This window comes from Choloepus didactylus, chromosome 23, assembly GCF_015220235.1.
Source record: "Choloepus didactylus isolate mChoDid1 chromosome 23, mChoDid1.pri, whole genome shotgun sequence".
Lineage (NCBI taxonomy): Eukaryota > Metazoa > Chordata > Mammalia > Pilosa > Megalonychidae > Choloepus > Choloepus didactylus.
This window is the reverse complement of record NC_051329.1, coordinates 25,907,853-25,932,365: the sequence shown is the minus strand read 5'-3', so window position 1 is coordinate 25,932,365 and position 24,513 is coordinate 25,907,853. Positions and strand designations below refer to the sequence as shown.

At 38.5% G+C, this 24,513-nt stretch overlaps 1 protein-coding gene across 5 annotated transcripts in view; it reads left to right on the top strand.

Moving 5' to 3' along the window:
• Nucleotides 1-24,513, top strand: part of TTC28 (tetratricopeptide repeat domain 28) — an 836,277-nt gene that overhangs the window by 310,421 nt on the left and 501,343 nt on the right. The window contains exon 1 of one of the 5 annotated variants that reach the window (XM_037817396.1): nucleotides 13,429-13,476. The exons of the other annotated variants lie outside the window; for them this stretch is intronic. The gene's annotated coding sequence lies outside the window, so the exon portion shown is untranslated. Of the gene's footprint in view, nucleotides 1-13,428; nucleotides 13,477-24,513 lie in introns of those variants that run through there. 5 annotated transcript variants of the gene reach the window in all.

Here is a 24,513-nt window from a genome sequence, read left to right as displayed (position 1 = left end):
TACACTCCCTGACTTTGAAGCTTATTATAAAGCCACAGTTGCCAAGACAGCATGGTACTGGCACAAAGATAGACATATAGATCAATGGAATTGAATTGAGAATTCAGAGATAGACCCTCAGATCTATGGCCGACTGATCTTTGATAAGGCCCCCAAAGTCACCGAACTGAGCCATAATGGTCTTTTCAACAAATGGGGCTGGGAGAGTTGGATATCCATATCCAAAAGAATGAAAGAGGACCCCTACCTCACCCCCTACACAAAAATTAACTCAAAATGGACCAAAGATCTCAATATAAAAGAAAGTACCATAAAACTCCTAGAAGATAATGTAGGAAAACATCTTCAAGACCTTGTATTAGGCGGCCACTTCCTAGACTTTACACCCAAAGCACAAGCAACAAAAGAGAAAATAGATAAATGGGAACACCTCAAGCTTAGAAGTTTCTGCACCTCAAAGGAATTTCTCAAAAAGGTAAAGAGGCAGCCAACTCAATGGGAAAAAATTTTTGGAAACCATGTATCTGACAAAAGACTGATATCTTGCATATACAAAGAAATCCTACAACTCAATGACAATAGTACAGACAGCCCAATTATAAAATGGGCAAAAGATATGAAAAGACAGTTCTCTGAAGAGGAAATACAAATGACCAAGAAACACATGAAAAAATGTTCAGCTTCACTAGCTATTAGAGAGATGCAAATTAAGACCACAATGAGATACCATCTAACACTGGTTAGAATGGCTGCCATTAAACAAACAGGAAACTACAAATGCTGGAGGGGATGTGGAGAAATTGGAACTCTTATTCATTGTTGGTGGGACTGTATAATGGTTCAGCCACTCTGGAAGTCAGTCTGGCAGTTCCTTAGAAAACTAGATATAGAGCTACCATTCGATCCAGCGATTGCACTCCTCGGTATATACCCGGAAGATCGGAAAGCAGTGACACGAACAGATATCTGCACGCCAATGTTCATAGCAGCATTATTCACAATTGCCAAGAGATGGAAACAACCCAAATGTCCTTCAACAGATGAGTGGATAAATAAAATGTGGTATATACACACGATGGAATACTACGCGGCAGTAAGAAGGAACGATCTGGTGAAACATATGACAACATGGATGAACCTTGAAGACATAATGCTGAGCGAAATAAGCCAGGCACAAAAAGAGAAATATTATATGCTACCACTAATGTGAACTTTGAAAAATGTAAAACAAATGGTTTATAATGTAGAATGTAGGGGAACTAGCAGTAGAGAGCAATTAAGGAAGGGGGAACAATAATCCAGGAAGAACAGATAAGCTATTTAACGTTCTGGGGATGCCCAGAAATGACTATGGTCTGTTAATTTCTGATGGTTGTAGTAGGAACAAGTTCACTGAAATGTTGCTATATTATGTAACTTTCTTGGGGTAAAGTAGGAACATGTTGGAAGTTAAGCAGTTATCTTAGGTTAGTTGTCTTTTTCTTACTCCCTTGCTATGGTCTCTTTGAAATGCTCTTTTATTGTATGTTTGTTTTCTTTTTAACTTTTTTTTTCATACAGGTGATTTGAAAAAAGAAGGGAAAGTTAAAAAAAAAAAAAAGAAAACAAACATACAATAAAAGAAAAAAGACAAACAAGGGGAAAAAAAAAAAAAAAAAAAGATGTAGTGCCCCCTTGAGGAGCCTGTGGAGAATGCAGGGGTATTCGCCTACCCCACCACCATGGTTGCTAACATGACCACAGACATAGGGGACTGGTGGTTTGATGGGTTGAGCCCTCTACCATAAGTTTTACCCTTGGGAAGACGGTTGCTGCAAAGGAGAGGCTAGGCCTCCCTGTATTTGTGCCTAAGAGTCTCCTCCTGAATGCCTCTTTGTTGCTCAGATGTGGCCCTCTCTCTCTGGCTAAGCCAACTTGAAAGGTGAAATCACTGCCCTCCCCCCTACGTGGGATCAGACACCCAGGGAAGTGAATCTCCCTGGCAACGTGGAATATGACTCCCAGGGAGGAATGTAGACCTGGCACCGTGGGACGGAGAACATCTTCTTGACCAAAAGGGGGATGTGAAAGGAAATGAAATAAGCTTCAGTGGCAGAGAGATTCCAAAAGGAGCCGAGAGGTCACTCTGGTGGGCACTCTTATGCACACTTTAGACAACCCTTTTTAGGTTCTAAAGAATTGGGGTAGCTGGTGGTGGATACCTGAAACTATCAAACTACAACCCAGAACCCATGAATCTCGAAGACAGTTGTATAAAAATGTAGCTTATGAGGGGTGACAATGGGATTGGGAAAGCCATAAGGACCAAACACCACTTTGTCTAGTTTATGGATGGATGTGTAGAAAAGTAGGGGAAGGAAACAAACAGACAAAGGTACCCAGTGTTCTTTTTTACTTCAATTGCTCTTTTTCACTCTAATTATTATTCTTGTTATTTTTGTGTGTGTGCTAATGAAGGTGTCAGGGATTGATTTAGGTGATGAATGTACAACTATGTAATGATACTGTAAACAATCGAAAGTACAATTTGTTTTGTATGACTGCGTGGTATGTGAATATATCTCAATAAAATGATGATTTAAAAAAAAAAAAAAAAAAAAAAAAAAGATAGCTTGAGTTCATCTCTTTACTCAAGGACTTTTCCAGATATTCTGTGCCTTTTATAGATATATATATTCTTAAGCTTTTTATTGAAGGTTGCAAAATGTGGGGAGTATATGCATTTGGTGGTTTAAAAAATCATATGAAATTAATTTGGCCCTTTTAAATAAATTGCATCATTATTTAGATTTTTCCAGTTTGGGAGGTTGAGATGCTTGATAAAGCATAAAGGAAGATTTATAACTGTAGTAGCCTACACTTTTTTCCAGTGATATGATTCCTCTCCTTTCATTGGAATAGAAGTCAGCAAATTTAGGTTTTCTGGAAGTTCTTCTATATCCTAGCTACTATGTGATCATAGACACATTATGTACCCATTCAAAGCCTCAGGTTTCTTACCTGTTTCGCCTGTCTCAGAGGGCTGATGTGAGACTCTCAAGGGATACTGTATGAGAAAGCATTTGGGAAACTCTAAGCTATGCATTATTATCATATCTCTAAAAGAGGGTTTCAAACCATATTTACCTTTTGGTTGCTACAGCATGTTATAAGTAAATCTGTATTAAATTTTTTTTTTTTTTTTTTTTTTACTAATTCCAAATATAAGCAATTTCACCATAGTCACATTGAACATGTGTTTCAGTCTGATTTAATATTTAGATTTTCCCCTTAAATCTGTACAATATATTACTTTTTCTAATACACATTATAATTGTTTACCTGTATGCTTCCAAAGGATAGTCTTCACTTTTCAATAGTTATTTCTTCCTTTGAAATTTTTCTTCTTTATCTCAAGTGGATTTCATTTATCTGATATTACCATACTTTTTTCTTGTCATTCAAGTATGTGTTAATTAAGCTCAGACCGAAACAAACCCTGGCAACACATAGCACTCCTCTTCTCATTTGACATATTTTCATTTATCATTTTCCTGTGTGATCTCAGAGACATTTTTCAATCCATCTGGCAGTGATCATATTAGACCAATTTTATTTAAGCTTGTGAATTAGACTCTGAGACCCTGTCTCAGATATTTTGCTAGAGTATAGTTTTAGATCATTGGTTTTCCCATAATTCAACGAATTATGAAATTGAAATATTAAAAATAATAAGTTGATCAAGTCTGTCTAAACTGTTTTTTTAATCTTCATTTTATTGAGATATATTCATATACCACGCAGTCATACAAAACAAATCGTACTTTCGATTGTTCACAGTACCATTACATAGTTGTACATTCATCACCCAAATCAATCCCTGACACCTTCATTAGCACACACACAAAAATAACAAGAATAATAATTAGAGTGAAAAAGAGCAATTGAAGTAAAAAAGAACACTGGGTACCTTTGTCTGTTTGTTTCCTTCCCCTATTTTTCTACTCATCCATCCATAAACTAGACAAAGTGGAGTGTGGTCCTTATGGCTTTCCCAATCCCCTTGTCACCCCTCATAAGCTACATTTTTATACAACTGTCTTCGAGATTCATGGGTTCTGGGTTGTAGTTTGATAGTTTCAGGTATCCACCACCAGCTACCCCAATTCTTTAGAACCTAAAAAGGGTTGTCTAAAGTGTGCGTAAGAGTGCCCACCAGAGTGACCTCTCGGCTCCTTTTGGATTCTCTCTGCCACTGAAGCTTATTTCATTTCCTTTCACATCCCCCTTTTGGTCAAGATGTTCTCTGTCCCACGATGCCAGGTCTACATTCCTCCCCGGGAGTCATATTCCACGATGCCAGGGAGATTCACTCCCCTGGGTGTCTGATCCCACGTAGGGGGGGAGGGCAGTGATTTCACCTTTCAAGTTGGCTTAGCTAGAGAGACAGGGCCACATCTGAGCAACAAAGAGGCATTCGGGAGGAGGACTCTTAGGCACAACCATAGGGAGGCCTAGCCTCTCCTTTGCAGCGAACCGTCTTCCCAAGGGTAAAACTTATGGTAGAGGGCTCAACCCATCAAACCACCAGTCCCCTATGTCTGTGGTCATGTTAGCAACCATGGAGGTGGGGTAGGCCAATACCCCTGCATTCTCCACAGGCTCCTCAAGGGGGCACTACATCTTTTTTTTTCCTTGTTTTTTTTTTTTTTTTTTTAACTTTCCATTCTTTTTTAAATCAACTGTATGAAAAAAAAGTTAAAAAGAAAACAAACATAGAATAAAAGAACATTTCAAAGAGACCATAACAAGGGAGTAAGAAAAAGACAGCTAACCTAAGATAACTGCTTAACTTCCAACATGTTCCTACTTTACCCCAAGAAAGTTACCTAATATAGCAACATTTCTGTGAACTTGCTCCTACTATATCCATCAGAAATTAACAGACCATAGTCATTCCTGGGCATCCCCAGAACGTTAAATAGCTTATCTGTTCTTCTTGGATTATTGTTCCCCCTTCCTTAATTGCTCTCTATTGCTAGTTCCCCTACATTCTACATTATAAACCATTTGTTTTACATTTTTCAAAGTTCACATTAGTGGTAGCATATAATATTTCTCTTTTTGTGCCTGGCTTATTTCGCTTAGCATTATGTCCTCAAGGTTCATCCATGTTGTCATATGTTTCACGAGATCGTTCCTTCTTACTGCCGCGTAGTATTCCATCGTGTGTATATACCACATTTTATTTATCCACTCATTTGTTGAAGGACATTTGGGTTGTTTCCATCTTTTGGCAATTGTGAATAATGCTGCTATGAACATTGGCGTGCAGATATCTGTTCGTGTCACTGCTTTCCGATCTTCCGGGTATATACCGAGAAGTGCAATCGCTGGATCGAATGGTAACTCTATATCTAGTTTTCTAAGGAACTGCCAGACTGACTTCCAGAGTGGCTGAACCATTATACAGTCACACCATCAGTGAATAAGAGTTCCAATTTCTCCACATCCCCTCCAGCATTTGTAGTTTCCTGTTTGTTTAATGGCAGCCATTCTAACCGGTGTTAGATGGTATCTCATTGTGGTCTTAATTTGCATCTCTCTAATAGCTAGTGAAGCTGAACATTTTTTCATGTGTTTCTTGGCCATTTGTATTTCCTCTTCAGAGAACTGTCTTTTCATATCTTTTGCCCATTTTATAATTGGGCCTGTCTGTACTATTGTCATTGAGTTGTAGGATTTCTTTGTATATGCAAGATATCAGTCTTTTGTCAGATACATGGTTTCCAAAAATTTTTTCCCATTGAGTTGGCTGCCTCTTTACCTTTTTGAGAAATTCCTTTGAGGTGCAGAAACTTCTAAGCTTGAGGAGTTCCCATTTATCTATTTTCTCTTTTGTTGCTTGTGCTTTGGGTGTAAAGTCCTAGGAAGTGGCCGCCTAATACAAGGTCTTGAAGATGTTTTCCTACATTATCTTCTAGGAGTTTTATGGTACTTTCTTTTATATTGAGATCTTTGGTCCATTTTGAGTTAATTTTTGTGTAGGGGGTGAGGTAGGGGTCCTCTTTCATTCTTTTGGATATGGATATCCAACTCTCCCAAGCCCCATTTGTTGAAAAGACCATTATGGACTCAGTTCAGGTGACTTTGGGGGCCTTATCAAAGATCAGTCGGCCATAGATCTGAGGGTCCGTCTCCTGAGTTCTCAATTCGATTCCATTGATCTATATGTCTATCTTTGTGCCAGTACCATGCTGTTTTGGCAACTGTGGCTTTATAATAAGCTTCGAAGTCAGGGAGTGTAAGTCCTCCCACTTCGTTTTTCTTTTTTAGAGTGTCTTTAGCAATTCGAGGCATCTTCCCTTTCCAAATAAATTTGAAAGCTAGCTTTTCCAAGTCTGCAAAGTAGGTTGTTGGAATTTTGATTGGGATTGCATTGAATCTGTAGATGAGCATGGGTAGAATTGACATCTTAATGACATTTAGTCTTCCTATCCATGAACATGGGATATTTTTCCATCTTTTAAGGTCTCCTTCTATTTCTTTTAGTAGAGTTATGTAGTTTTCTTTGTATAGGTCTTTTACATCTTTGGTTAAGTTTATTCCTAGGTACTTGATTTTTTTAGTTGCTATTGAAAATGGTATCTTTTTCTTGAGTGTCTCTTCAGTTTGTTCATTTCTAGCATATAGAAACATTACTGACTTATGTGCATTAACCTTGTATCCCGCTACTTTGCTAAATTTGTTTATTAGCTCTAGTAGCTGTATCGTCGATTTCTCAGGGTTTTCTAGATATAAGATCATATCATCTGCAAACAATGACAGTTTTACTTCTTCTTTTCCAATTTGGATGCCTTTTATTTCTTTGTCTTGCCAGATTGCCCTGGCTAGCACTTCCAGCACAATGTTGAATAACAGTGGTGATAGCGGGCATCCTTGTTTTGTTCCTGATCTTAGAGGGAAGGCTTTCAGTCTCTCACCATTGAGTACTATGCTGGCTGTGGGTTTTTCATATATGCTCTTTATCATGTTGAGGAAGTTTCCTTCAATTCCTACCTTTTGAAGTGTTTTTATCAAAAAGGGATGTTGGATTTTGTCAAATGCTTTTTCAGCATCTATTGAATGATCAATTGATTTTTCCCTTTTGACTTGTTAATGTGTTGTAATACATTGATTGATTTTCTTATGTTGAACCATCCTTGCATGCCTGGAATAGAACCCCACTTGGTCATGGTGTATGATTTTTTTAATGTGTCTTTGGATTCGATTTGCAAGTATTTTGTTGAGGATTTTTGCATCTATATTCATTAGGGAGATTGGCCGGTAGTTTTCCTTTTTTGTAGCATCTTTGCCTGGTTTTGGTATTAGATTGATGTTAGCTTCATAAAATGAGTTAGGTAGTGTTCCATTTTCTTCAATGTTTTGAAAGAGTTTGGTGTCAGTTCTTTCTGGAAAGTTTGGTAGAATTCCCCTGTGAAGCCATCTGGCCCTGGGCATTTATTTGTGGGAAGATTTTTGATGACTGATTGGATCTCTTTGCTTGTGATGGGTTGGTTGAGGTCTTCTATTTCTTCTCTGGTCAGTCTAGGTTGTTCATATGTTTCCAGGAAATTGTCCATTTCCTCTACATTATCCAGTTTGTTGCCATACAGTTGTTCATAGTATCCTCTTATAATTTTTTTAATTTCTTCAGGATCTGCAGTTATGTCACCTTTTTCATTCATAACTTTGTTTATATGGGTCTTCTCTCTTTTTGATTTTGTCAGTCTAGCTAGGGGCTTGTCAATCTTGTTGATCTTCTCAAAGAACCAACTTTTGGTGATATTTATCCTCTCTATTGTTTTTTTGTTCTCTATGTCATTTATTTCTGCTTTAATCCTTGTTATTTCTTTTCTTGTACTTGGTTTAGGATTGGTTTGCTGTTCATTTTCTAGCTTCTTCAGTTGATCCATTAGTTCTTTGATTTTGGCTCTTTCTTCCTTTTTAATATATGCGTTTAGTGCTATAAATTTCCCCCTTAGCACTGCTTTTGCTGCATCCCATAGGTTTTGGTATGTTGTGTTCTCATTTTCATTCGTCTCTATATATTTAGCAATTTCTCTTGCTATTTCTTCTTTAACCCACTGATTGTTTAGGAGTGTGTTGTTTAACCTCCAGGTATTTGTGAATTTTCTAAGTCTCTGATGGTTATTGACTTCTAATTGTATTCCATTGTGGTCAGAGAATGTGCTTTGAATAATTTCAATCTTTTTAAATTTATTGAGGCTTGTTTTATGTCCCAGTTTATGATCTATTCTGGAGAAAGTTCCATGAGCACTAGAAAAGTATGTGTATCCTGGTGATTTGGGATGTAATGTCCTGTATATGTCTGTTAAATCTAATTCATTTATCAGATTGTTTAGGTTTTCAATTTCCTTATTGGTCTTCTGTCTGGTTGATCTATCTATAGGAGAGAGTGATGTGTTGAAGTCTCCCACAATTATTGTGGAAACATCAATTGCTTCCTTTAGTTTTGCCAGTGTTTCTCTCATGTATTTTGTGGCACCTTGGTTGGGTGCATAGACATTTACGATTGTTATTTCTTCTTGCTGAATTGCCCCTTTTATTAGTATGTAGTGTCCTTCTTTGTCTCTCAAAACATCCCTGCATTTGAAGTCTATTTTATCTGAGATTAATATTGCTACACCTGCTTTCTTTTGGCTGTAGCTTGCATGAAATATTTTTTTCCATCCTTTCACTTTCAGTTTCTTTGTGTCCCTGTGTCTAAGATGAGTCTCTTGTATGCAACATATTGATGCTTCATTTTTTTTGATCCATTCTGCGAATCTATATCTTTTAATTGGGGAGTTTAATCCATTTACATTCAACGTTATAACCGTGAAGGCATTTCTTGAATCCGCCATCTTATCCTTTCGTTTATGTTTGTCATATTTTTCCCCTCTGTCTATTAATATCCTTTATTGTACCCATACCGAATCTCTTTAGTACTGAACCTTTCTCCAAGTCTCACTGTCCTTTCTTTGTTTCTCTGTCTGTAGGGCTCCGTTTAGTATCTCCAGTAGGGCAGGTCTCTTGTTAGCAAATTCTCTCAGCATTTGTTTGTCTGTGAAAAATTTAAGCTCTCCCTCAAATTTGAAGGAGAGCTTTGCTGGATAAAGTATTCTTGGCTGGAAATTTTTCTCACTCAGAATTTTAAATATATCGTGCCACTGCCTTCTCGCCTCCATGGTGGCTGCTGAATAGTCACTACTTAGTCTTATGCTGTTTCCTTTGTATGTGGTGAATTGCTTTTCTCTTGCTGCTTTCAGAACTTGCTCCTTCTCTTCTGTGTTTGACAGTGTGATCAGTATATGTCTCGGAGTGGGTTTATTTGGATTTATTCTATTTGGAGTTCGCTGAGCATTTATGATTTGTGTATTTATGTTGTTTAGAAGATTTGGGAAGTTTTCCCCAACAATTTCTTTGAATACTCTTCCTAGACCTTTACCCTTTTCTTCCCCTTCTGGGACACCAATGAGTCTTATATTTGGACGTTTCATATTATCTATCATATCCCTGAGGTCCATTTCAATTTTTTCAATTTTTTTCCCCATTCTTTCTTTTATGCTTTCATTTTCCATTCTGTCATCTTCGAGGTCACTGATTCGTTGTTCAACTTCCTCTAGTCTTGTACTATGAGTGTCTAGAATCTTTTTAATTTGGTCAACAGTTTCTTTAATTTCCATAAGATCATCCATTTTTTAATTTAGTCTTGCAATGTCTTCTTTATGCTCTTCTAGGGTCTTCTTGATTTCCTTTATCTCCCGTACTATGGTCTCATTGTTCATCTTTAGTTCTTTGAGTAGTTGCTCTCGGTGCTGTGTCTCTTCTGGTCTTTTGATTTGGGTGCTTGGGCTTGGGTTATCCATATCGTCTGTTTTTTTCATATGCTTTATAATTTTCTGTTGTTTTTGGCCTCGTGGCATTTGCTGAACTTGATAGGGTTCTTTTAGGATTTGTAGACCAATTGAAGTCCTTATGTCTAATTTATCAGATCTACAGCTTCTTGGAGTACACTTTCTCTAACTAACCAGCAGGTGGCGTCCACGAGCCACCTGTTCTCCACAAGCCAGTTCTCCCCTGCTTAGCCTTTTTGGTGAGTGGGGGAGTGAGTCTTGTGGGGTCCAATTGGTGTACCAAGCTTGCGTGTGTAGTTGGTGTTGCCTGCCCTGTATATGGGGCGTGTTTCTGGGCAGTCAGGGAGGGGGGGGTGGCTCTAACAATTAAATCTCCCTGGTGATCCTAGAGTTTTAAAGCTGCTGCAATAGTCTAATCCTTCAGTTCAGTCCTGCGACAGTTTGTCTCTGGCACTGACCCACAAGTCCTTGGTATTGGCGTATGGCTCCTGAGACTTGCAAGTGGGCCCCTCTTCCAGGCCGTGCACCCCGGGTCCTCTGTTGAGGGATGACTGTGCTATGTCACAGGTGAGTGCCGTCCCCCCAGGGCAGTTCTGGGCTGCTGGGCTGTGTAGGGAGGCTCCCAGTCTGCTGAAATGATGGCTGAATGGGGCTTTGTTAATTCACACTGCTCTACCTTCCCAACTCTGGGACAATCAGCTGAGGTTGCAGGGAAGGCTAATGTCCACGCCCAGTTTTGTGGTGTGTGCCTGTTATTTGAAGCACTTCCGTCACACTGGGTTGTCTGGGGCAGTTCTGGGCTATGGGGCTGGCGATGGGCAGGAGTGTTTCCTGTCCACCAGGATGATGGCTGTGAGCGGACACCCCCCTTTTCTTGGGAAGTTGTGGTGTTTAGTGAATTTTCTCAGCCACTGGATTATTGCGTTTTGTCTCAGAGCTCTCCTAGTTCTGCTCTTGACTTGACCTGCCCAAATAGCAAGTCTTTGAAACTTTCTGTATTGGGCTTCTTAGAGTAATTGTTTTAGAAAAAGAAAAAAGGATTAAAAAAAAAAAAAAAAAAAAAAAAACGGGCCCTCCTCAGAGATCTAATGGGTTATTGAAATGCTAATAGACAAAGCAACCAGGGCCATTAAGGAAAGGTCCACAGGGCAGAGAGATCAGCTTTTCTTCAGGATTTGCATATGCGCCTCAGGGCCCTTCCCCTTTCTATGTTCACCAGAAATCCCAAAATCCTCCGCTTTTATTTTGGAGTTTTTCGTGTTGTTTTTTTTCTATGCCTGTCTCCTCTCTGCTGGGCTGGCTGCTCTCAGATTCTCTGGTGCCTGGTCTCAGTCTATCTATGGTTGGAGTTTGAATCAGTAGAATTAGTTTCCGATAAGGGCTGCCACTGCAGTTCTCCCTTCTCCTTCCCGGAGCTGACAGCCCCTCCTCCCACGGGACTGAGCCTGGCAGGGAGGGGCGCGGGTCCCCTGGCCACAAAAACTTACAAATTTCGCTGATCTCAGCAGTTCCACATTTTCATGAGTGTTGTATGAAGTATGCCCAAAGTCAGATTGCTCTGTGGTGTCCAGTCCACGCAGTTCCTGGCTTTCTACCTACTTTCCTGGAGGAGTAACTAAAACATACAGCTCACCAGTCTGCCATCTTGCCCCGCCTCTCCTAAACTGTTTTTTAAAGTTGTAAATATTGTATGATTATTGCTTATTACTCCATTTATCTCAAAGAAAGATATTTCTTGAAGTTTCTATACAAAATTGGAAATTGTTTGAAATATACAGATTGTGAATTTACTGGATAATTAGCAGAATCCTACTCCACTTTTGGTGCTGAGATCATTGCACATTTACTTTTCTTCCTTCAAGGACTGGCTTACATCGCTGTCCTGTCCTGTCCTCTTCTCTTCACTTCTTCCCCCTCCTGCCCACTAATATAAACATAAACATTTGCCCCTGTATCTCATAAACACATGCCTCTGGGACACATTAGAATGCTTTTGTCACAACAGGTGAACTCTGCTGTAATTTTCAACTCAGAATAGACTTCTCAATCCTGAGATGCCTCAGTTTGACAAGGACCATAACACATTGGGTTCTCCCCACACTCTCCATCACCTTCATTATTTCAGAAGGTTGCAACTAGCATCCCAGATGTTTCAAATATTCTTTCCTGCAAGCACTCCCCAGTTACAGTCTGATCAACCTCAGATTTACTGTTGCTCTCTAGAGAGCTGTGCTGCATCTGTGCAGGGTGTTTGTTTCTGAAAGGTCATTTCCTGGTGTGAATTCCAACCAAAGAAGATCAAGCCCGAGTACAGCCTTTTTTTCTCTTGTGTACTCATTTTACTTGGAAGAGAAATTTAGGCTCCCTTCCAATATGCTGCACAGAACACAAAATAAGATGATCATGTGGTATATTAATGATTGATACACAGACAGAAATAGGTAAAAATAAGAAGACTGTGTAATCTAACCATTGACATGTGTCTAGGTTTCATGGTGAATTAAATAGAGAATTGTTTCTGCATTTGAAATAGTCAGTAGTTCATTCTTCTTCCATTGCTTTTAATACCCCCTTCAAAGCTTAAAGATTATACATCTTTCTACCACTTTGTTGGGTTTCACTTTATTTGGCTGCCATTGTACTTTGCTTCTGAACAACCAGAAGTGAGTAGTCGTCTTTTGTTTATTTTACTGTCAGTGTCATCATAAGTGATGTGGATCACAACTTATGGGAATGGGGAAACTTACCTACTTTTTTTTTTCTTTAATTCTCAACCTTAATTAAAAACTTCTGAAAACAAGGATTTGCTTCTTTAGCATTCTAAATAATTTTAACAGGGCATTTGAAGTGTAAGACATTCCTACTGCATTAGAAATTTAAAATAAGTTAAGTTTTCCTATAACAAAATAGATTCTCTTTAACCCCTATGGCTGCCTTCCAGGCTGCTTCTGGTGTTGGTGTAAGTACTAGAGTTCATTGCAGCATTTAAGCTTTTTCTCTCAGTATTTCATGAAAATAAAATACAAATGACATTACTTTTCAATAATACATCAGATGACTAGAAACAGTATGATCTTAAAGGAGCCATTAAGCATGTTGGTGCCTGGATTCTTCATAGAAGCCGACCTGAGCATGCTCCCAGGAACTGGAGAGCTAAATAATGCAGCAAGATGAGGGTTTTTTTTTTTTTTTTTTTTTTTTTTAAATAAAGCTGGCAATGAAGATAAATATTTTAAATGGAGGAAGTTTATCTTTGGAGTTTTCCTATTTTGCACTCCTCTCCTACTTGCAGCCCATCTGTCCCATCCCTGCCCACTGTCACCAAGCATCAGCATACCTAAATGCACAAAGAGAAATAATTTTAGGAAAAAAATACAGTGCATGCTAAACTTGTGCAATGAACGGAAGAACAGTCAAGTAGCAAACTTTAACCCTGAGGGCAGAGCTGGCACTAAAGAAGGAATGCAGTTTTGTCAGGTGAAGTAAGGGTAATGGGAGGAATATAGGCATGGAATTCTGGAAACACCTGGCTGACCTGGTATATGGCGAAGATTACCATGGCAGGATCATAGTACATTTGGTGGGAAGTTTTAAGGAGGTAAGGCTGGAAAAATAGATTGGGTCATATAAGGGCCCTGTATTTTGCCAAGCTGAGGAGTCTTGGTTTTGTTTAGAAGGCAGTGAAGAGTCAACAGATGTTTTCCAAACTTGGTGGAGCCAGGATTCTCCTCCCTACCCCTTTAGAAATCTCCCTCTGGCTGCAAGGTGGAAGATGTACTGGAAAGGAGTAGCTATGGAGAAGAGGTAGCAGGAAAATGTACTAAGCCACTTGGGACAATCTGTAATAGTAGTAGACTAAGATGTTGATTCTGCCTGCCTGGCTCAGCTTTAATTCATTTTCTACGTGACAGATCTTCAGATGTTTGAAGGCAATCTTGTGCCCTTTATCAAGGCATGCATTTGGGGGAGCTTACTATATGTTCCCACATCCCCTCTCCAACTAGAACAGGGTGATAAGGGTCAGTGGCTTGTCAACCTACTTGTAGAACTTGCCTTACTATGCTTATAACTTCTATGCTATGGTATTGCTCCTATTACTTTGGAATTACAATGCTTGAAAATATCTGAATATTTTGAAATAACATTAATGTAGGGCCTTTATTTTAGGAAACTCCAGCAGGGTCTAGATCTTTTAAAGAGCAGGATCCTAGAGACGTCTGTGTTGCAATTTTGTTTGCCAAATCTCAGAGTGGCAACAAAGAATTTTGGTTTTGGTTGTTTCTCCTATCCGTTGTAAGGAAAACCTAAATGGTCCAAGTATAACATTTGTTTCTGCTTGTAGGTGCACAGTGATCGGAGCTATTCGTTTTAAGACACTATTTTTACTGCCTTTGCAACCATGGAGATCATCAATAGCAAAGGCCATTAAACTGACATTATAGCTGTTTCTGTGAAACTAGTACTTTCCTGCAGGCACATTTAATCCTATGCCTTTTTGGAAAGGTTGTAGTTCTCATTTAGTTGTCAAGGAACATGGTGTGCTATCTTATAAGCATTGCTTTCTGATGAACTCTTTCAGGAGGGGCACAGTCCTTTGCAGAACCTCTCTTGAGTTTCTGAGGATGGATAAGAATGATCTTCTTTATCAAAATTCTTTTCCAATTCTTGTATTTTAGGAGTGGGCTGTTAGAAGAAAACTTCTTTCGAATACCAAATATGATAAATGTGGCTGAATTGTGAGGGGGAAGGCTTTCCCTTAAGAGTTAAACAACTGTACAGTTGTTTTTCCTGGCTCCAGATAGCCGGGATCTGCAAGTGTTGCTTCACTGACTCTGCAGCTGGACTTGAGAACAAGTTTTTGAGGGTGACAAAACATCATAGAAATATAATACTTTTATCTGAATCTGTTAGAAAAATTAGCTCTGGAAAATTGATGAATATATTAAAAATTACAAAAACTAATGCTTATTGAACATATTTTTTTTGAATTTTCAAACTTAATTAAAAGCTTCTAGAATATTTAAAAACTTACCTGTAAAGCTAGAGAATTTAGTCCATCACTTTTTTTTAAATGAACTTGAAAATAAAGGAATTGAATAAAACTTGCAGGCAAAAAAAAATTGTGTATTGAATTTTAAATGATTGAAGATTGAATTTTTCCTTTTGAAAAGGCTGAAAAATAAAGAATTCTATCAAACCTCTTCACTGTATTTGCTCCTTCACTAAATTAATATTTTTCTCCATTTCCAATCATTAAATCTTTTCATCCTTACAAATATGTCCTAAACTCTTCATTTAAATACCTTTCTTGCTAAATACCAGTTTTGTTATCCCCATTTTGTTTTAGCCTCTCTTGGGCTCCTCCCAACCTACTTGGCTACTTTCTCTTTTTAAATGACCTCATTCTTTCTGAGACCCAGACATCTTCTGTTGATTCCTAAGGTCTGTGCTTAGAATTCACAATTTCTTGCTCTCTCCCACACTAACACAATCTATGTTCCTTTTCACAACTAAATGCTTGCTAGAGTTCCATAATCTACTTTTATTCATTATTTAGCATGTTTGTGATAAAGCATACGTAACTTTAAGATGTATATAAACTGGAGTATGTTAGAGATAGCCACTACAGCCAAGTAAGTGAAGGATGGGAGTGGCTTTTAAACTGTTTCGAAGGAGAAATGACAAAGGAAATGGATACCTTTACTAGGAGGAAGGGACATAATATAATGTCTTTAAGTATTTGAAGGGTTATTACGTAGAAGAGAAATTAGCCTTGATTTGAACTATCCTAAAAAGTAGTGCAAGGTGTGGGAATTATATTGCCCCCCACCCCGACCAAAAAAAAGAAAAAAAAATAGTGCAAGAACAAGTTGGTGGAAATGACAGAGACATGAGATAGGTTGTGACATATTTGTTTTATTTAATGGAGAACTTTAACTTTCAAACAGTCAGAATAGTCTTAAGATATGATGCTCTGCCTCTGGAAAGAGTGAGTTTTCTGTTATTGGAAGTATTCAAGTAGGTGTCGTAGAGATGCTGTTGATGGGATTCAAGCATCAGATAGGAGGTTGAATTAGATGACCTCTGCGCTGAATTTCTTTGATTCTGAAAGAGGTATTTTTCTCAGTTCTTTAATAATATGAGCCAATAAACAATAGACATGATTATGAGAGCAACCTCTTTTTTAGTTTTAAATTTAGAGACATATTATTTAACACTTGTTCTTTTTCTTCTCCCTGATTATCACCAATTTTTCACAGCAGGAGAAGGGTGGTGCGAAACTCCCACATCTTTAAGGCGGATATTGTATAACATTGCAAGGAGGATAAGGAAGCAAGGATAAGAGTCATAAATTGCAGCTGGAGGCTTGGAACTGATTCTTTTACGCTGCAGTAGCTCAGAAATGGTTCAGCTCCAAGTTTAATGAATAATGAAACATGATCTGAAGAAATTCTATGCAAGGAATACTCTGTTGCCCAGTTCTTAAGTAACTTCTAGGAACTGTACCCTCTGCCCTATGTGAGAAGCAGTTCTCCTTGCTCACTTTCCCCTTCAGATTCTGAGATGGTAATTCAGGATTCACTTGAAGAGCTCATTTTAATTGCAGGTTAATTTATAACACATGTTGGTGGCCTGTGGTCATTGCAGGGCAGATGTAGAAAAGCACTGACTTTTAAAAGGAAATTGAGATGTTTTCCTCAAAGTGTTTGCTGATTGTATGTATTTTGAAGTGAAAGTTACCTTGAAAATCATGGAGTCTTTTTGGTGGAAGGGATTTTATAAGACCTCTGATCCAATCTTCCCATTTGTACTGGGAAGTAGAGCAACTCACTGGGAAATGGGACTGGAAAATTGTGTTTACCACATATGATAGTGAAGTTTTAGAAGCTTCCTTTACTTATTTATTTATTGTCAATCCTTTGTAGTTTTTAGGAATTTTGTTTCTTATGATATTAGTAAGTCAGTCAACTAGACGAAAATATGTTTGCAAAACAGGAAAAATAGAAACTATAGCTGAATTTACAGTAGTTCTTCCCCTAATATAAACAAAATGAGAGATTCCTAAAATTCAGTTCACAAACATCTTTTCTGTCATGCTGTTATTGAACAGAACCTGCTATACCTCTACCAGTCATTTTAAGAGTTAACTGACACCCTGTGCCCTCAGCTTCTCCTCTACCTACCTCACTTCCCTTAGAGAGGATGTTGGCTGTGTGGCATTCAGTTCAGTTCTTCGGGTTATGCAGTTGACATTGTGCCAGGTTCAACAGAATGGCCCTTTGGTCATTAAGCATGAGTAGAAATGGTTGGCTGTGTGAGAACTAGATAAAGAGAGGAGATAAGAATTTGTCACCAGGGTAATTCAGTCTTTGCATTCATTATATGTGCAAATCACTAAGTGTGTAATACCACAAAAATGTCTAGACTAAAGATATTATTGTCCCTTGTAACAATTGTAATTTTCTCTCTTTCCTTTAAAAAAGATTAGAGCTTTGAAAAGTTTAATCAGACAGTGACGCAATTAAGTGGGTTATTAAGCCACACCTACCTTGACCCTCAGTCCAATAGGGAAGCGAAACACATTCCATCTTTTCTAAACACCAAAACGTTAACTAAAACACTGTGTGTGTGTGTGTGTGTGTGTGTGTGTGTGTATGTGTGTGTGTGTGTACCAGTTCTTCCATATCCCTAAGCCTTGGAGCCCAGGGAGCCTTGGTGCTGGGGAAAGGACTTTGTTCTTCACAGCAGTGGAGAAACACCAGGCACAGCATACCACAAACCTTGGAAATTAGCACTGGGGTGCCTGTGTTTGCTTTCTTCCCTCCTATCTTCTCCAGAAGTGTCTTTTTCCCAGGTCTAGGAAAATATTAGACAGGCTGAAAAGTGGCTCTGTTACTTTCTTTCCTAATTAGGCTAGAAGTAAGCTAGAATAAATGAATTTCTACTAATGTGCCATTTTCTGATGTGTTAGGTCTCAGTAGACAGGTAGACATTTACCTTCTAAGCAGTATTAAGAAGGGTAGTACTTATCCGGTTGTTAAAACATAAAATACATTCCCTTGTAGTTGTTGTTCAACTGGATATGTTCAATACATCCCCATCTTGGTTTAGTCAGGCCACATGCCTCTCAACACAGATTAGAATTTTTTAGGGCAGGTGCCTCTTCAGGAGGCCAAAATTGGCCTTGAAACATTTCTGTAAATTTATTAAAGCCTTTTCAAAGATTTGAAGTATTTCCATGAATTAATGATAAATGGAAAACCACCTGATAACCAACAGGAAGTGGAGCACAAAAATGGAACTCTATTACCAGTTCTGCTTCTGGTCTGAGGGGAAGGGTCTAGTAGAGGAAGAGAACAAACTCATTTGCGCAACCAGAGGACTAGGGTTGGACCTTGGGCTCCTGGTGTTCTCATCAGGTGTTTTAAGACTTTCAAATTTAGAGACTGGTTTCTGAGATAAAGCATTACTTCCCATGATTAGATGTTTACTGTCACGGGTTTTAAACTTTTAATTTAGCAGATGTTACTGAAGTTTATGATTGCCTTTTAGGGCATCTTTGGGATTGTTGTGCTGGACCCCAATGGAGAATGCCTCCCTAGGCCCACAGGGCTGTTCCTCTGCTCCACAGCAGGGCCAGGCTTCTCCCCATCTGTCTCAGTCATGGGTTTCAGCCTGAAATTCAGGGGAACGTTTGCTGTGTTAAGTCATTAACAACTGTTTCAAAACAGTCTGATTTCTAACAGTTGGTGCATGTGGAGATACCTAATTAAAATAATTCCAGTCTCGTTAATAAGATAAGTGTACTTTCTAGTTGCTATGGGATTATCACTAGATACAAAGAGCATGAGGCTTAGCTGAGTGAACTATGTTTGTATTCCAGTCTGTTTATTAATTTCATTGTAATTTAAGAGTTAAATCCTTATGCCTTTTCTTATCTTTTCATTTCAATGAATGGAAGATGTATCTGGAGAGATGTTATAGACAGGAACTAACAGCAGATGTAGTACTTGTAAATTTCACAGGAGATTTAGCTGCCCAGAGAAGTTGACAGAAATGGAAATCCTGCTACACGGTAAAATAATTAGCCTCTTGTCTGAACTATCCACCATCACTATTTTTTCTATGAGTACTTCAATTGAAATTGCTCTCTTCTGTTTCTGAACTCTGGAGTGCTTCATCTTTAACCTTATACTTTCTCCCTTCTGCTGTAGCTACTTATATACACATGAGAAATTATTTTCCTTGAAGGCAGGCTCTATGATCCATCATGGAGCCTAGTGCAATGCCTTGCACATTGTGGTTTGCTCAGTAATATTTGCTAAGTGAATGACCAATAGAAAGAAATAACATTTTACTGTAGATGTTAATCTGTTTTATATAATCATATTCAAAGTCTTAACAAGGGACCTAGAAACTGTTCTTAGGTATATAGGATGTTTTTATTTTTAAATCTCAAAAAATGCTAAGTCAACATCATTTGAAAACTTCTGAATTGTACATGAGAAGAAACTGATATATGATCCTCTTAGAAGAATCAACAAAATCTTTGCAGACTGATGGCCAAGTAAATCAAGTCTTCTCCAAGAAAGCCCTGTATGAAGGTAGAATTGTCATTAATTGTAAAGAGCTCAGAGCTATCACTAAAATCTCCTGTCTTGACAACACACACTGTTAAATGGTGAACTAATGAATAAGCAGAAAAATCAACTGTGTATTTCAAGAGTCTACTAGAAAATAAAACATTAGATCAAGCCCTGCTTCAATCCGTCATTTCATTCCTAACCCTGTATGACTATGAAAACAAATTTTGTCACTGATGACACACCTCTTCTGATCCTTGGTGGTGATCATTTTCATTCTTACTTCCCCAGACTCTGTCTCCTTTACAGCTCTGTCTTCCCTAGATAGTTGTTTGTAGACCAGCAGCTGAGACTTTGGCAGCCATTGATAAAGCAATTGTTAATGCTCCTAGTAAGAAAAAATCATATGAAGGCTCCTTAGAGTATGGTGAGAGAGAAAATCAGTACTGGAGAGAAGGAAGAGACAGGGTTAGTACTGAGATGTGGGTGGTGAATGCGAAGCGGGAGAGGAGGGAATGGGATGGCTGACAGGTAGGTGAGTGCCTTGGAAAGGGTAATAAATGTGTGTAGGAGAGCCGAGGTCCATGTCTGCTGGCAATGCCATTTCCCTTTTACATACATGTCTTAAAAACAATGCATATATTCTAGTTTTATCTATCTCATTAATATTTAGGGTATTTTTTCACAGTGGTTGTTTGTCTTTTGCTTCTGGGGCCTGCCACTTTAGGAAAAAAGGGCTCAAACGCCAAGCCACAGTCACATGAAGATGGAACCTTGTATACTTCAGTTTTTTGAGCAGACGTGTCTCCACTTAAAAAAAAAAAGTCTGTCTTCCCTATTGTGTTTCTAGCTCTGACTGACCCCCTCAGTCCTACGGTGTGAATAGCTGCAGAGATTGTTTTTTCAAGAGGAAATGAGACTCTTGACTGCTTTGAACTGCACAAAGCTGTTTACCTCTTATGGCAGAGCCAAGTAAAACCTGCACGTTGCTCTCCTTTAGCCTCTTACACCCTAGGTATATTCGAAGCAGAAGATATGGGGCATTTGTAAGACAGGGAGCTATTTACAGTCAAGAGACAGCTTTGAATGGCTGCCAGGTAGGTTAGGAGCACAGGAGGCCCCAAATTAATGCCCCTCCTGAAGCACTTAGGTAAGGGAGCTGGAGCAAGGGCAGTATGGGCCTTCATGGGGACAGCTGCCTCAGGATATATCTGTACAAAGGACCTATTATAGGAGTTAGAATGGACAAATGGTAGCAAAGCTTTGGCTTTAGAACCCCATTTCATGCTCAACAGGGATCAGGGCAGTTTTTCTATTAGTGAGTTGAACTGTCACCATGAAATCCACCTGTCCCTTCACTAAGCCATATCCTTCTCTAGGCATTGGTGTCATTAGTATTCTAAGGGGGTTGCACCTATGTTCAGAACCAAATTGTTTGTGGTTAAAACAAAATGTTTTGGACCGGTTGTTTTCCCATATAGATAGTCATGCTGGGTACCTAGTGCCAGGAACGGTAGAAAATTGACCAGGAGCAAAGAACAGTGATTATGTTCTATATTTCTCCTGTTAAGTTTGGCAAGAGTCAGGTGGTCAACTTTTTTGTACTTCTCTTGGTTTTGTTAATGAACAATTAATGTACAGTAAAGAGATATAAAAGCACAATATCTGTAGCCTTTGAGATTGACTACTTCCATTGAATAAATTACCTTCTGGGGACTAGGAGATTATATAGAAATTATATAGACTTCTTATTCATCTCTGACCCAAGAGTAATTAGACTTATAGTGAAAAGAACATCTGAATTCTTGGCTATAAAAGCATGGTTGGAGATAAAATTTTTGGAATTCTTTTCCCGTTTGTGCTGGTTTGAATATATTATGTCACCCAGAAAAAGCCATATTCTTTCATGCAGTCTTGTGGGGGCAGATGTATTAGTGTGGGTTTGATTGGGACCTCTTGGTTCAGTGTTTCCATGGAGATGTGATCCACCCAACTGTAGGTAATAGCTCTGATTAGATAATTTCCATGGAGCTGTGGCCCCACCCATTCAACATGGGACTTTATTAGTTTACTAGAGCGTTAGATAAGCTCAGACATAAGGAGCTCACTGCTATAGCTAAGACAGACACTTTGAAGACAGCCATTGGAAGCTAATGCAGACATTTTGGAGAATGCCATTCTGAAATGAACCTGGGAGCAAGCAGATGCCAGCCACGTGCCTTCCCAGCTAACAGAGATTTTCCAGATGCCATTGGCCATCCTCCAGTGAAGGTACCTGATTGTTGGTGCTTTACCTTGGACACTTTATGGCCTTAAAGACTGTTAACTGTGTAACCAAATAAACCCCCTTTTATAAAAGCCAATCCATTTCTCGTGTTTTGCATTCCGGCAGCATTAGCAAACCACAACACAGTTCTTCAGGAGGAACTAAAACAGAGGCATAGATAAACTGGAGAAAAGTCAACAATAATGATAGTAGTATCCACCGTTTACTGAGTACCTCCCATGTGCTAGGCCTTGTGCTAGAATCATTATGTACTTTACATCATAAACCTACTGTGAGAGGGTTTCAGAAACTCTGTTCTACAGGGGAAGAAACAGCATGAGTGTGGGGTCTTGAGTGGGTCAGAGGGGACCTTGCCTGCTATCACAGAACTAATAAGTAGTGATGTGGGACTTGAACCTGGATCTGTCTGATGCAGATGTGCTGCATGGTTTATGTATTTGAGTGCTTCAGATAAAAAAGAATTATGGACAGGCCTAGAAGGAAGTAATGCCCAAAACACTAGACACAGAAGCCCAGAAAACAGCTTTCAACACATTATCAAAGATCACAAACCAATAACATGTGATGATCAGACTGAATTAAGGAGTGAGTTACAATTTTAGGTAAAGGAAAGTATTAATAGCTCTTGCTTTTGCATGCCACTGCAGGATTCTTGATGAACTGATTTTCTGTGCTTTAAAAATGGTGATACTTGCAAACACTGTGTCTCCTGTCACTACAATAAGCATTATTCAGGGCGGGCACCAGGATCTCCTCCCCCCCATCTTTATCCATCTACTACTGCTGCTGGAAACAGATGTTCACCTAGACCATTCCACTGATTCCTCCTACAAGCTCATATAAAGTGGTTGTATTGTGTTTGCTAGTCCTGCTCTACCTTTTATGGGGTTAAACAGAAGATTTCAGTCTCCCGTGCATTGTCCTTTACAGATAGATATACTCTTTGGGAGCCCATATTTAAATGTAATTAACTGATGTCACACTTTTAATTTGGACTGAGGGTAGGGGAACTTGATCAGTAAGCAGATGGGTGGCAGATCTTGGCTTTTATCTAAGAGAAAGGTCAATTAAAAAATCATGTGTCTGAAGGGTGCCAAGTCCACTAAATGGGGAAAGAATAGTCTCTTCAACAAGCGGTGCTGAGAAAACTGGATATCCACATGCAAAAGAATGAAAGTGGACCCTAAGGTTACACTATATACAAAAATTAACTTGAAATAGACCAACGACCTGAATACAGGAGCTAGAACTGTAAAATCTTAGAAGAAAACATGGGAAAATATCCTCAGGACCATTGTATTACATAAAGTGTTCTTAGACTTTATACCAAAAGCAAAATTAAATTAAATGGACTTCATCAGTTAAAAACTTTTGTGCATCAAAGGACATTATCAAGAAAGTAGAAAGATAACCAACAGAATGGGAGAACATTTTGGAACCTTATATATCTAATAAGGCTTTAATATTTAGCATATATAAAGAATTCCTACAACTCAACAACAAAAAAGACAAACAACCTGCTTAAAAAGTGGACAAACAACTTGAATAGACATTTTTCCCAACAAGATATATAAATGGCCAATAAGCACATAAAAAGATATTTAATATCATTAGCCATTAAGGAAATGCAAATCAAAACCCCAATGAAATACTACCTCACAACCACTAGGATGGTTATTATTTTTTTAAAAAAGGAAAATAACAAGTGCTGGCAGGGATGTGGAGAAAGAGAAACCTTAATACATTGTTGATGGGAATGTAAAATAGTACAGCTGCTGTGTGGAAAACAGATTGGTGGTTCCTCAAAATGTTAAACATAGAATTACCATATGACCCAGCAGTCCCACTTCTAGATATATACTCCAAAGAAACTGAAAAGAGGGACTCAGACGGATATGTGTACACCATTGCTCACAGCAGCATTATTCACAATAGCCAAAAGGTGAAAGCAACCCAAAAGCACATCAGCAGATGAATGGCTAAACAAACTATGGTAAATACATGCAACAGAATATTATTCAGCCCTGAAAAGGAATGAAGTGTGATATATTCTATAATATGGATAAGCCTTAAAGACAGGCTGAGTGAAATAAGTCAGACAGAGAGGGACAGATATGTATGATTTCGCGTATATGAAATAGATAGAATATTCCAATTCACAGAGACAGAAAGGAGACTATAGATTACCAGGAGAGGGAGAATAGGGAGTTAATGCATAATGGCTGTGGGGTTTCTATTTGGGATGATGGGAAAGTTCTGGTAAAGGATGGTGATGCGGATAGGGCAACACTGTGAATGTGATTAATCCCAGCGAATTGTATGCTTGGGAATGGTTGAGATGGAAAGTTTATGTTGTATATATGCTTCTATAATTTAACATAAAAAAGGAGAAAGAGAGAGACTAAAGAGACAATAACAACTAAATGCAATATATAAACCTGGACGGGATCTAATAATGAAATAGAAAATGCCCCAAAGGACATTATTATTGGGACATGAAAAAATTGGCATATAGACTGTAAGCTTTGTATCACTATTAATTTTTTTCAACTCGATAACAGTATTTAAGATGCTACATAAATGAGCATCAAGCCTTGTTCTTTTTTTTTTTTTTTTTCAAGGTCTCAAAGTCCTTTTATTTCCCTTTTCACATTTTGTATTAATTGTTTTTTGGGGATTAGAGAAGTGGATTTACAGAAATATCATGCTTAAAACATAAAAAGTAGAGAGTTCCCACACACTGCCTTATTAACACCATGCATTA